Source organism: Rattus norvegicus, chromosome 1, assembly GCF_021556685.1.
Source record: "Rattus norvegicus strain SHRSP/BbbUtx chromosome 1, alternate assembly SHRSP_T2T, whole genome shotgun sequence".
NCBI classification, from domain to species: Eukaryota; Metazoa; Chordata; class Mammalia; order Rodentia; family Muridae; genus Rattus; species Rattus norvegicus.
In genome coordinates this window covers 29841883-29856314 of record NC_141534.1, presented here as the reverse complement: position 1 = coordinate 29856314, position 14432 = coordinate 29841883, and the positions used below count along the sequence as shown (strand labels likewise).

The 14432-nt window shown below is 38.6% G+C and overlaps 1 long non-coding RNA gene and 1 pseudogene across 2 annotated transcripts in view; both read right to left on the bottom strand.

The window, feature by feature from the left end:
• Positions 1 to 14432, bottom strand: part of LOC148006895 (uncharacterized) — a 138448-nt gene that overhangs the window by 45634 nt on the left and 78382 nt on the right. The gene's annotated exons all lie outside the window — the stretch shown is intronic.
• LOC148006896 (ADP-ribosylation factor 1 pseudogene) lies at positions 639 to 12899 on the bottom strand (annotated as a pseudogene).

Below are 14432 nucleotides of genomic sequence, written 5' to 3'. Positions count from 1 at the left end.
TGCAGTCTGCCATTGGGCCCGGCCACACACCAAGTACAAGCCAGGCCCTGCACCCCACAATGGCTCCCAGCCCACCCCTAGGTGACCCTGTGAGCGCATGTACAAGCACAATGCTATGGAATGCAGGTGACCCAAAGACAGGCGAGTCACGGGGGCTCTACTGTGACCGTGCAGCGGATGGTGGTTTGTTCGTCACCTTCTCTCCTGTCCCCACAGGGAAACAGGTGATCTGATAACTAGCATTCAGGCCATTAACTGCAAAACCTACACTAGGCATAGTCTCTGTTCTGTGTGTTCAAGTGTTCTTGTCCTGTATTTTAAACTATTTTTAAAAGATGCACTGAGTTTGGGTTAAAAACCAACCACCAAATGGATACCGACACCAGTCTACAGCCCAGTGGCTCCCGGAGGCCAGGTGCCCCTACACCCAAATCCCTTTCAGTACTGACAGTGAGTTGATTCTCTTTTTACAATAAAAAAGCTAAGTAATATTGCATAGGAGTACCAGAAACTGCCTCAGTGGGAACAGAAACTGTTTACATTAAATAAACACCTGGCTGCAGGCTGTGTCTGCACATGTACATCACGGTGCGATGCACACTGTGACCAACCCATGGAGACAGCTTCTGGCACTCAGGACCACAGAGTCTCACGTTTGCCACATGAGAGGAAAGCTGAGGGCGGAGAAGAGGAAGTGAGGGGGAAGGAGGGGTCTGGTTCACTTCTGGTTCCAGAGCTGATTAGACAACCAGTCTAGTCCTTCATAGAGCCCGTCTCCGCTGGTGGCACAGGCAGCCTGAATGTACCAGTTTCTGTGGCGTAGAGAGTGCAGCCACAGCTTGTCTGTGATTTCGGCCGCATTCATGGCGTTGGGCAGGTCCTGCTTGTTGGCAAACACCAAGAGAACGGCATCTCTGAGCTCATCTTTAGCTAGCATCCTCATTGAGCTCTTCACCGACCTCGTTCACACGCTCTCTGTCATTGCTGTCCACTACGAAGATCAAGCCTTGGGTGTTCTGGCTCTTGTCCTGGCCACCCACATCCCACACGGTGAAGCCGATATTCTTGTATTCAACAGTCTCCACGTTGAAACCAATGGTGGGAATGGTGGTCACAATTTCGCCCAGCTTCAGTTTGTCTTCCCTGCAGCATCCAGGCCCACCAAGAGAATGCACATTTCTTTTTTGCCAAAAAGGCCCTTGAAGAGGTTTGCAAAGATATTCCCCCTGTTTGTGGACAGGTGGAAGCGATACTGGCCAGAGACCTCCAAGGCGGCTGCTCCCAGCCAGGCATTGGTTTTGCTCCCACAAGATGGCGGCACTCTATCTTTCCATTTAAAATCACATCTTGTGATGATCCTAGAGGACTTTAAGAATAAATAACTCCCTTAAAGAAATACAGAAGAACACAGGTAAACAAATAGAAGCCCTTAAAGAAGAAACACAAAAATTCCTTAAAGAATTATAAGAAAACACAAGCAGACTGGTGAAGGAATTGAACAAAACCATCCAGGATCTAAAAATAGAAATAGAAACAATAAAGAAATCACAAAGGGACACAACCCTGGAGATAGAAAACCAATGTATCCTATCAGATCACCATGGTCCAAGGCTGGTCTTCAATAACAACAAAAATGAGAGAAAGCCCATGTACACATGGAAGTGCACAGTGCTCTACTCAGTGATAACTTGGTCAGGAGTCATAGATGCGAGCATCACCAACAGAATACAAGAGATAGAAGAGAGAATCTCAGGGGCAGAAGATACCATAGAAAACATCAACACAGCTGTTATAGATAATGTAAAATGCAAAAAGCTTCTATGCCAAAGCATTCAGGAAATCCAGGATACAGTGAGAAGATCAAACCTAAGGATAATAGGTATAAAAGAGAGTGAAGATTCTAACTTAAAGGGCTAGTAAATATATTCAACAAAATTATAGAAGAAAACTTCCCTAACCTAAAGAAAGAGATGCCCATAAACATACAAGAAGCCTACAGAACTCCAAATAGATTGGACCAGAAAAGAAACTCTTCCTGTTACCTAATAGTCAAAATATCAAATGCACAAAACAAAGAAAGAATTTTAAAAGCAGTAAGGAAAAAAGGTCAAGTAACATATAAAGGCAGACCTAACAGAATTACACTAGACTACTCAACAGAGACTATGAAAGCCAGAAGATCCTGGACAGATGTCATACAAACCCTAAGAGAAGACAAATGCCAGCCCAGGTTACTGTATCCAGCAAAACTCTCAATTAACATAGATGAAGAAACCAAGATATTCCATGACAAAACCAAATTTACACAATATCTTTCTACAAATCCAGCCCTACAAAGGATAATAAATGGCAAAGCCCAACACAAGGAGGCAAGCTACCCCCTAGAAAAAACAAGAAAAAAATCTTTTTGCAACAAAACCAAAAGAAGAGAAGCACACAAACATACGTCTACTTGTAACAACGAAAGTAACAAGAAGCAACAATTACTATTCTTTAATATCTCTTAAAAATCAATGGACTCAATTCCAAATAAAAAGACATAGACTAACAGACAGGATACATAAAGAGGACCCAGCATTTTGCTACATACAGGAAACACACCTCAGAGACACAGACAGACACTACCTCAGAGTAGAAGGCTGGGAAACAACTTTCCAAGCAATTGGTGCAAAGAAACAAGCTGAAGTAGCCATTCTAATATTGAATAAAGTCAACTTTCAACCAAAAGTCATCAAAAAAGACAAGAAAGAACACTTCATATTCATCAAAGTAAAAATCCACAAAGATGAAGTCTCAACCCTAAATATCTCTGCTCCAAATGCAAAGGCACCTACATCCATAAAGCTCAAAGCACACATTGCACCTTACATAATAATAGTAGAAGATTTCAAAACCCAACTCTCATCAATGGACAGATCATGGAAACAGAAATTAAACTGACATAGAGAAACTGATAGAAGTTATGAACCAAATGGATTTTACTGATATTTATATAATATTTTATCCTAAAAGAAAAAGATATATCTTCTTCACATCACCTCATGGTACCTTCTCAAAAATTGACCATATACTTGATCACAAAATAGGCCTCAACAGATACAAGAAGATTGCAAGTGTCCCATGTATCCTATCAGATCACCACGGATTAAGGCTGGTCTAAAATAACAACACAAACCACAGAAAGCCCACTTATACATAGAAGTTGACCAACACTCTGCTCAATGATAACTTGGTCAAGGATGAAATAAAGAAAGAAATTAAAAACTTCTTAGAATTTAATGAAAATGAAGGCACAACATACCCAAACTTTTGGGACACAATGAAAGCTGTACTAAGAGGAAAAATCATAGCTCTGAATACCTGCGAAAAGAAACAGGAGAGAGCATACATCAGTAGCTTGACAGCACACCTAAAAGCTCTAGAACAAAAAGAAACAAATATACAACCAAGAGAAATATAAGGAAGGAAATAGTCAAACTCAGGGCTGAAATCAACCAAGTAGAAACAAAAAGGACTATACAAAGAATCAACAAAACTAGGAGGTTTTTTTTTTTTTTTGAGAAAATCAGCAAGATAGATAAACCCTTACCCAGACTAACCAGAGGGCACAGACAGAGTATTCAAATTAACAAAATCAGAAATTAAAACAGAGACATAACAACAGAATTTGAGGAAAAAAAATCATTAGATACTACTGCAAAAGCCTGTATTCAACAAAACTGGAAAATCTGGAGGAAATGGACAATTTTCTAGACAGATACCAGGTACTAAAGTTAAATCAGGAATAGGTAAACCATTTAAACAACCCCATAACTCCTAAAGAAATAGAAGCAGTTATTAAAAGTCTCCCAAGCAAAATGAGCCCAGGACCAGATGGGTTTAGTGCAGAAATCTATCAGACCTTAATAGAAACAGAAGGAGCAATACGAAATTCCTTCTATGAAGCCACAATTACTCTTATACCTAAACCACCCAAAGACCCAACAAAGAAAGAAGAGAACTGCAGACCAATTTCTTTTATGAATGTTGATGCAAAAATACTCAAAAAAATTCTCGCAACCCAAATCTAAGAACACATCAAAATGATCATCCATCATGAACAAGGAGGCTTCATCCGAGGGATGCAGGGATGGTTCAATATATGGAAATCCATCAATATAATCCACTATATAAACTAACTCAATGAAAAAGGCCACATGATCATTTCATTAGATGCTGAGAAACATTTGCCAAAAGTCAACACCCCTTTATGATAAACATTCTAGAATGATCAGGAATTCAAGGTTCATACCTAAACATAGTAAAGAACTGCAAACCAGTAGTTAATAATAAACTAAATGGAGAGAAACTTGAAGCAATCCTACTAAAATCAGGGAGTAGACAAGGCTGCCCACTCTTTCCCTACTTATTCAATATAGTACTCAAAGTCCTAGTCAGAGCAATCAGACAATGAAAGGAGATCAAAGGAATACAAACTGGAAATAAAGAAATCAAAATATCACTATTTGCAGATGATATGATAGTATATTTAAGTGACCCCAAACGTTCCACCACAGAACTACTAAGCATAATAGACAACTTCTGCCAAGTGGCTGGGTATAAAATTAACTCAAACAAATCAGTAGCCTTCCTCTATTCAAAGGATAAACAGGCTGAAAAAGAAATTAGAAAAATGACACTTTTCACAATAGTCCCAAATAATAAAATACCTCGGTGTGACTTTAACCAAAGAAGTGATAAATCTGTATGACAAGAACTTCAAGTCTCTGAAGAAAGAAATTGAGGAAGATCTCAGAAGATGGAAAGATCTTCCATTCTCATGGATTAGCAGGATTAATATAGTAAAAGTGGCCAAAAGCATTCTATAGATTCAATGCATTCCCCCATAAAATTTCCAACTCAATCCTTCATAGAGTTAGAAAGAACAATTGGCAAATTCATTTGGAACATCAAAAATCTCAGGGTAGCAGAAACTATCCTCAGCAATAAAAGAACTTATGGGGAATCACCATCCCTGACCTCAAGCAGTATTACAGAGCAATAGTGATAAAAGCTGTATGGTATTGGTACAGAGAAGGGCAGGTAGATGAGTGGAATAGAATCGAAGACCCAGAAATGAACCCACACACCTATGGTCACTCTATTTTTGACAAAGGAGTTAAAACCGTCCAATAGAAAAAAGGTAGCATTTTCAACAAATGGTGCTGGTTCAACTGGAGGTCAGCATGTAGAAGAACGCAAATCAACCCATTCTTATTGCCCCTGTACAAAGCTTAGGTCCAAGTGGATCAAGAACCTCCACATCAAACCATATACACTCAAACTAATAGAAGAAAAAGTGTGGCAGAGTCTCAAACACATGGGCACTGGAGGAAATTTTCCTGAATAAAACACCAATGGCTTATGCTGTAAGATCAAGAATTGACAAATGGGACCTCATAAAACTGCAAAGCTTCTGTAAGGCAAAGGACACTGACTTTAGGACAAATTGGCAATCAACAGATTGGGGAAAGTTCTTTATCAATCCTATATCTTATAGAGGGCTAATATCCAATATATACAAAGAACTTAAAAATTAGACTCCAGAGAATCAAATAACCCTATTAAAAATGGAGTACAGAGCTAAACAAAGAATTCTCAACTGAGGAATATTAAATGGCTGAGAAGTACCTAAAGAAATGTTCAACATCCTAAGTCATTAGGGAAATGCAAATCAAAACAACAGTGAGATCCCACCTCACACTAGTAAGAATGGCTAAGATCAAAAACTCAGGTGACAACAGATGCTGGTGAGGATATGGAGAAAGAGGAACACTCCTCCACTGTAGGTGGGATTTCAAACTGGTACAATCAGTCTGGAGGTTCCTCAGAAAATTGGACATTGTACAATTGAGGACTCAGCTATACCTCTCCTGGGCATATACCCAAAAGATGCTCCAACATACAACAAAGACACTTGCTCCACTATGTTCATAGCAACCTTATTTATAATAGCCATAATCTGGAAAGAACCCAGATGTCCTTCAACAGAGGAATGGATACAGAAAATGTGGTACATCTACACAATGGAATACTACTCAGCTATCAAAAACAATGACTTCATATTCTGTAAATGGCTTGAACTAGAGAATCTCATCCTGTGTGAGGTAACCCAATCACAGAAAAACACACATGATATGCACTCGCTGATAAGTGGGCATTATCCCAAAGCTTGAATTATCCAAAATACAATCCACAGACCACATGAAGCTCAGGAAGAAGGATAACCAAAGTGCATATGCTTCAGTCCTTCTTAAAAGGGGGAACAAAAATATTCATAGGAGGGAATATGGAGGCAAAGTTTGGAGCAGATACTGAAGGAAAGGTCATTTAGAGCCTGACCCACATGTGGCATACACACACACACACACACACACACACACACACACACACACACACACACACAGCCACCAAAACTAGATAAGACTGATGAAACTAAGAAGTGCATGCTGACAGGAGATGGATATAGATGTCTCCTTAGAGACACAGCCACAGCATGTCAAATACAGATGCAAATGCTAGCAGCAAACCATTGAACTGAGAACAGGACTCCTGTTGGAGGAATTAGAGAAAGGATTGAATGAGCTGCAGGGGTTCACAAGCCCATAAAAACAATGCCAAGCAACCAGAGCTCTCAGGGACTAAACCACTATTCAAAGAGTACATATGGACAGACCCTTAGCTCCAGCTGCTTATGTAGCAGAGGATGGCTTTGTTGGGCACCAAAGGTAGGAAAAGCCCTTGGTCCTGCCAAGGTTGGACTCACAGTTAAAGGCAATGTTGGGGGGTGGGAATCGGGGGTGAATTGGGAGGTGAACAACCTTATAAAAGAAGGGGAGAGGGTGAGGGGACAGGATGTTTATGGACAGGAAACGGTGAATGGGAATAACATTTGAAATGTAAATAAAAAAATCCAATAAAAACATATTCAAAAGATGAGAGAGAGAGAGAGAGAGAGAGAGAGAGAGACTGAATGAGAGAGAAAGAAAGAAAGAAAGAAAGAAAGAAAGGAAGAAAGAAAGAAAAAGAAAGTAATTGATGGTGGAAGGGCCCAGCCCACCATAGGTGGCAATATTCCTGGGCTATTGGCCTTGGCTTCTATAAGATAGCAAACTGAGCAATCTATGAAAAGCAAGCAAGTAAGCAACACCCCTCCATGACTTCTGTAGCAACTCCTGTTTCCACCTCCCTGCATTGTTTGAGTTCCTGTCCTAAACAGTGATGTGGAAGTATAAGCTGAAACCCTTCCTCCCTGTTTCTTTGGTCATTGTGCTTTACCACAGCAATAGTAACCAAAACTGAGACAGAGCGCTTCCTCATTAAAATCATCATATTAGGTTAGCCTGTCTTACAGCTAAAATGAGCATAGGTCCTAGCATTTTCCTCATAGTCTTTTATAAGTTATGACCACTGGGAAGAGACATCTGTGAATGGGGTGGGTGATAAGGGGTAAATATCTTTAATCCCACATATTTTACCACATTTATCAAACCATAAATTCATCTGTTTTTCTTCATAAACTTTTGATTTTCTAATTTCTTGAAAACAGGGAAATTGAGGAGATGAATAAACATAACTTGACAGGCAGAAACATTTTTTCTGCTTCTTTTCTTTTCTTTTCTTTTCTTTTCTTTTCTTGAAACTGTCTTATCCAGGAGAATTCTGACTGGAGAGTTACTTCTTAGTAATTATACCACTTTTGACTCCCAAAGTAACTGGTTTGAGCAATAAAATATGTGTCTGTAAGATCTGTCTTAGTTAGGGTTTCCATTACTATGAAGAGACTCTATGACAAAGGCAACTATTGCAATGAACATTTAATTGGGGCTGGCTTACAGATTCAGAGATTCAGTCCAGTATCATCAAGGCAGGAACATGGCAGCTTCCAGGCAGGCATGGTGCAGGAGGAGCTGAAATTTCTACATCTTGTTCCAAAGGCAAATAGGACAAGACTGTCTCAAGGGCAGCTAAGGCGGAGGTTCTCAAAGCCCATTCCAACAGTGACACACTTACTCCAACAAGTCCACACATCCTAATGCTGCCACTTGCTGGGCCAATCACATTCAAACCACCACAGCATTCAAAGCTCTCATGAGAGTATCAGCAGATTAAGAGAAAGGAATCCTGCATGGCATACAGTCACCTTCTGGGGCCTGTGGGTCAAGATGTAGGATTCTCAGTTCCGTCTTCAGCACCGTGTCAGCCTGCAAGCTTCCATGCTTCCCATTGCAATGACAACCCTAAAACCGTAAGTCGGCCCCAAGTAAATGTTTTCTTTTATAAGAATTGCTGTGGTCATGACATCTCTTCACAGCAATAAAATCCTAATCAACACACTGACTTTTGTAAACAATGCACTCTCATCTGTCTTGTCGGCTTTCTCTCCTTGTTTGTTGCCTTCCGATGTATTAGACAAACACTCCACAAATCAAGCTGCATCTGAACCCCAGTATATAATTATTTCCTTTCAAACAAGTGTTTTCAAATAAGTCAAGTGTCAGGCACATACCTGAAATCCCAGCACACAGGAGACTGAGGCAGGAAGATCATGAATTTGAGCCTATCTTTAGAAACAGTGAAGCCCTCAAAGAAAACAAGCAAAATCACTATAGTTAGGAAAGTATCATAGGCATATTGTGAATGCCCCATCCTCAGTATAGAAAGATTTCATATCTTAGTCATCCTCAGTTCACAAGTGGCTGAGAAATGATGGTAGCCAACTGGAACTGATCTATCCATCCTCCATGACCTTGGTGCCCACATCACTAGTGTCTATACAGAGCAGCCAGCTGGGAGATTAGTGCTTCCTGCCAAAACTTGAGAACAACAGGAAGGTGTGGGAACAAGAGCTCACCATTGGTAGGTGTGGGTTACACTGTTTATCTCTCCCCCTTGTTCTACAAAGGAGAACGAAACTTGCTCTTAAGAGAGAAAAAAAAAAGAACAGTTTTCATGATAAAACTAGGCTTTTACTGCTTCGCTTTTCCAAACAAACAAGCAAACAAACAAAACATAATACACACTCATGACAATAAAATGAAAATCCCAAACCCATAATCCAAGGCTTCCATGCACACTTTTTTACATACTTTATTTTTGCCTCAAAAAACTGGGATAACTGAACTGCTGTTTTATATTTCTTGCTCATGTTGTTAAAATGGCTTTTCTAAACTCACTTCCCCAGGTCTACATCATACCTGAATGAAGCAGTAAAATGAAGTGGTGACAGAACAAAGCTTCAGCATGGCAAGCCTCAGGATAACAGTTATCCAGTAAGTTAACCACTAAATCTCCTCAGCCTGTCTTTGAATAATGTTCTGTACCTCATGGAGTTGTGGACTGGACTGATGATACCTGTGAAGGTCTTTTCAGACAACAGTAGCACAACTATTTACTGCACTGAAAGGGAAAATGTTGGACAGCCCTCACAGAGCAAGCCTAAAATCCCAGCTATTTGATGGCTTAGGCAAAAGGATGATTTAATGCTTACTTGGGCTACAAAGTGAGTTCAAGGCCAGGCTAAGTGACATAATGAGACCTCAACTCAAAACAAAACAAAACAAAACAAAATCAAAAACAAAACAAACAAAAAAACCAAAAATCAAAAACCAAACCAAAACAAAAAGAACAAAAAAACTCAATAAACCAATAAAACAAAATAGGATTGTTACACAGAGGGAGAGTGTGTACCTAACATGTGTATGACCTTAGCTTCCATCTCCAGTAGTACATTAATAAAAACTCAAGGAAAATCATAGAGGGACTGTGGAAAGGTATTCAGGATAAGAAAATCTACTTCTTAATGCTGACATAGGTAGAAAGACTGTGATCCTAAGAATTGCTTCCTTCAAATGCATCTTGGTTATATGATATAGAGAAAGTAAACAGGTCATTTTTTCATCTATAGGACTTAGGGCGAGCAGAAATACTGGGGCAAATATTCCCAACACATCATAAACATCACAGCAATAAACTTGTAAAATATGTATGAAAAATGTAGTTTACATAGATGAAAAACACCAAATTTGACTAAATTTAATTTCTGTTGCATATTTGCATTTTTAGTTCATAAGTAGTTGATATAATAGTAAGAATCATAAATAAACATAACTAGTAAATTATAAATTTCAAAATATTTATTTTCCATATTGTTATCTTTCATGTCTTTCCTTAAGTGCTATAACAGAGGTCACTATAAAAAAGAAAAAACGAAGGAAGGAAAACATCTCACAAATAACATCTCTCTTGATTACATAGAATACATAGAATAACATCAGAAACAAAAAGGGAGACAGCAGACTGGAAATTAGGTCATAATTAAAAAAAATACTCTACAAAATTGAACAATAAAAATGAAATGGATTTTTTTCTCAATAGATACTACTTACCAAAGTTAAATTGCGATTAGATAAAGAATTTAAATATAATTCTTAAAGAAATAAAAGCAGTCATTAAAAATCTTCCAACCCAAAACAGCCCAGAGCTACATGGTCTTAACTCAGAATTCTATCAAGATTTCAAAGAAGAGCTAATACTAATGCTCAAATTATTTCACAAAATACAATGAACATTGCCAAACTCATTTTTCAAGGCCACAGTCACCCTATACTGAAATCACACAAGTTTCAAAAAAGAAAGAGAACTACAGAATAATTTTCCTTATGAACATAGATGCAAATATTCAATAAAACACTAACAAACCAACCCAAGAACACATCAAAAAGATCATCTTCCATGACCACATAAGCTTCATGCCAAAGATGCAAGGATGGTTCAACACTCAAAAATCAGTCAGTGTAATCCACCACGTAAACAAACTTAAAGAAAAAAAGAAAAATAACATATGATTATCTTACTAGGTGCAGTAAAAGTCTTTAACAAAATCCTACACACCTGCAGGGTAAAAGTATTGGAGAGAGTAGGTGTACAAGGAACACATATAAACATAATTAAGGTAATTTAGAGCAAACCTCTAGCCAACATCAACTTAAATGGACAGAACCTCAAACAATTCCACAAAAATCAAGAACAAGAAAAGGCTGTCAGCTCTTTCCATATCTATTCAATATAGTAATGGAACTGCTAACCGTAAGACACCTGAGAGAGATCAAGCAGATACAAGTTGGGAAGGAAGAAGTCAACATGTGCTGTTCACAGTTGATATGAGAGTATATATACATAAGAGACCCAGGAAATTCCACCAGGGAATTCCTACAGCTAATACACAGCTTTGGCAAAACAGCCGGATTAATTCAAAAAATAAGGGGTTGGAGATTTAGCTCAGTGGTAGAGCGCTTGCCTAGCAAGTGCAAGGCCCTGGGTTCGGTCCTCAGGTCTGAAAATAAAATAAAATAAAATAAAATAAAAATAAAGTAAAATAAAATAAACGAAAGTCAATAGCCCGCCATAAACAAATGGCAAACAGATGGACAAAGAAATCAGGGAAACAACACTATTCACAATAGGCACAAATAATATAATACATTTTGTTGTAACTCTAACCAAGCAAATGAAGTATTTATATAATAAATATTTCAAGTCTCTGCAAAAACAAATTGAAGATATCAGAAGATGCAAAGATCTACCGTGTTCATGGATTGGTGGGATTGACACAGTAAAAGTAGCCATCCTTCCAAAAGCAATCTACAGATTCAACACAATCCCCATCAAATTTCCAACAAAATTCTTTAAAGACCTGAAAGGACAATAATTTCACATGGAAAAACACAAATTCAGGATGGCTAAAACAATACCATACGACAAAAGAATTTCTAGGGATATCACCATTCCTGAGTTCAAGATGTACTACAGAGTAATGGTAATAACAACCACAAGGTATTAGCATTAAAAACAACACATCGATCAATGAAATGAAATCAAAGACCCAGAAGTAAATCCACACACCTGTGGGCACCTGTTTGTTTGTTTGTTTGTTTGTTTGTTTGAAATAAGACAGAAATGCACACTGGAAAAAAGAAACCGTCTTCTGCAAATGGTGATGGTCTAACTAGATGTGTGTATGTAGGAGAATGAGACTCTCCATTTATCACCCTACACAGAAGTCAAGTCCAAGAGAATCAAAGACTTTAACATGAAACCAATCTACATTATTCTAAAAGCTTTGTTTTAACTTCCCTATCAGGGTGGCTGTGTCTATTAGAGAGAACAAAACAAATCAAAACAAAACTACACTTCTGCAAAGAGTGCTTTCCCCAGGAAGCAGCCAGCAAACTGAACTATAGCCTTATTATTGCCTTATATTCTGGTTGTTCAGAATCATCTCCACCCGTAAATCTATGGGTGTGTCAAAAACTTCTCTCAACCCACACTTTACCCCAGTTGTGAAACTTTTCCTCTGGAAAGATGAAGAAACTTGTATTTGCCCTAGATAGAACATGAACGACAGATTAACGAGCTGAGTGAACCGATGAGCTTGTGGGAGTTGTTAACAGGAATATGGACATAAGTTGTTTACACGAGCATTGGTGGTTTGAAGGCTGCCCTATCACTGAAGAGCCACTCCAAGTTACTCAAGTGATCACTGAAAGGTTGCATCTGTGAAGCTTTCTGCTTGGCTTGAAGGGTGCTCAGCTTGGCTGGTCAAATCTACATGGTGGGTCAGTCTCACAGGCAATTCAGCTACCATGCAGTTTAGGAGCAAAAAGATTAGGGTGGGAAAGGCGCCATGCTTGTCTTCCCATGGAGAAGAATCGGTGGAAGAGAGAACTGTTACTGGTACATCTTTCTAGGGCTTTAACCATCTCTAGGAGACAAAAGACAAAGAGGTTGGACTCTATGGTGCAAAGCTCCTTATTGACAAATCTCGGTTGATGACATTCAGTTCCAAGTCCTGCAGACATGACTATCTCTACAATGAGCCTACATTAGGCAAAATGTTGCCTTAAAAAAACTTTCAAAAACATTCACTGGAACAAGAAAGAATATCAACACACACAGTGCTTTTACATGTTTGAATCATCTGACATATATTGGGTGACCTAAGAATGTCTAGAGAAATACATATTGAATCCATAATCACATAAATTGTTATTTAATCATGCTATTTAGTTATATGAAGGAAGGAAAAATATGGGGTGGTGAGGGTGTATGAAGGGAAATGTTGCCTAATTTAAAGTGTAAGGGAAAGTTCCCCTGAGAAAACATTAGTTGAAAGGTAGTTGTGAAGGAGTGAGATAAGTGCATGCGTGGAGAAATCATCCATTGGTAAGAGATTACAAGGCCAGCCTCCGTATTACTTGATAAACTAAGAACTAAAACTGGTCCAGTGTGACTTGAGGTGATCAAAGCAATAGCTATAGAAAGTAGGGTTAAGGGGAGTCAACGCTGCAGGAATCGATCAGTCTGAAATCCTAGTCCATTGCTGACTATCTTGCCTGGAGTCAGGGTCTAATTGTTTTATTCCCCAAACTGCCCGCATTTTCCTCTCACTACAAACTCAGTAAGACTGACGGATATACAATATTTCACTGTGAGAGGAAGGAAGCTCTTACTGGGTTATGTGACAAAGAGATTAGGTAAAGAAAGTAGTATTTGCTATGTCAGCTTACAGAGCCACCCATGATGACAGCACAATTTTTCTGGTGACAACTGCAATACGCAGAGTGTGTTTCAGCATAGCTAACACCTGTACTGTGAGTGGCAGCATTTGCGCAGACAGACTTTCCAGTTGTTCCTGTCATGTCAGTGATACTAGTTACACATTTTGCATCCATATCCTTCTCAACATGCCCTAGAAGCTGAAAAATTCTGATCCAATATAATCATCACTGATTTACAATGTCTATTACAGATTTTGGTGTTTAGTCTTTGGTACATATTAAGATACACATACAAGCCATTAAAAAATCTATATTTTTTTCAACAGCACATTATGAATAATGAGAATTTTAAAGTAAATTTGCAAGTTATGCTTTAAAGGTTAAAAACAAAAATGAAAACAAACAAACAAAAAACCCAGCAAAATCTTTCATATGACTCCATGGTGACTAGCTTCCTTTGGCTTGGTGTGTGTGGGTCTAGTAAGGGAGCTGAGATAAAAACCATAGCCTCCTAACCCTTTTCAATAGCAAAGCAAATGTCCAGTTACTGTGCAGAAATGAAAGACACATTGAAGGCAATACATAGAAACAGAAAAGTCACAGAATGAGATCTGAAAGCTAATCTCCAGTGGGTGAATAGAAGCAAGTTTAGGAAAAAGAATTTAAAAAAGAAATTTACCAAATGTCAACACTACAAACAAATATTGTCATATTTTGATATAAATAATTTTGTTGAGAAAGAAAGAAATGTAGAGTGAGTGAGAGAGAGAGAGAGTGTGTGTGTGTGTGTATTAGAGAGAGAGAGAGAGAGAGAGAGAGAGAGAGAGAGAGAGA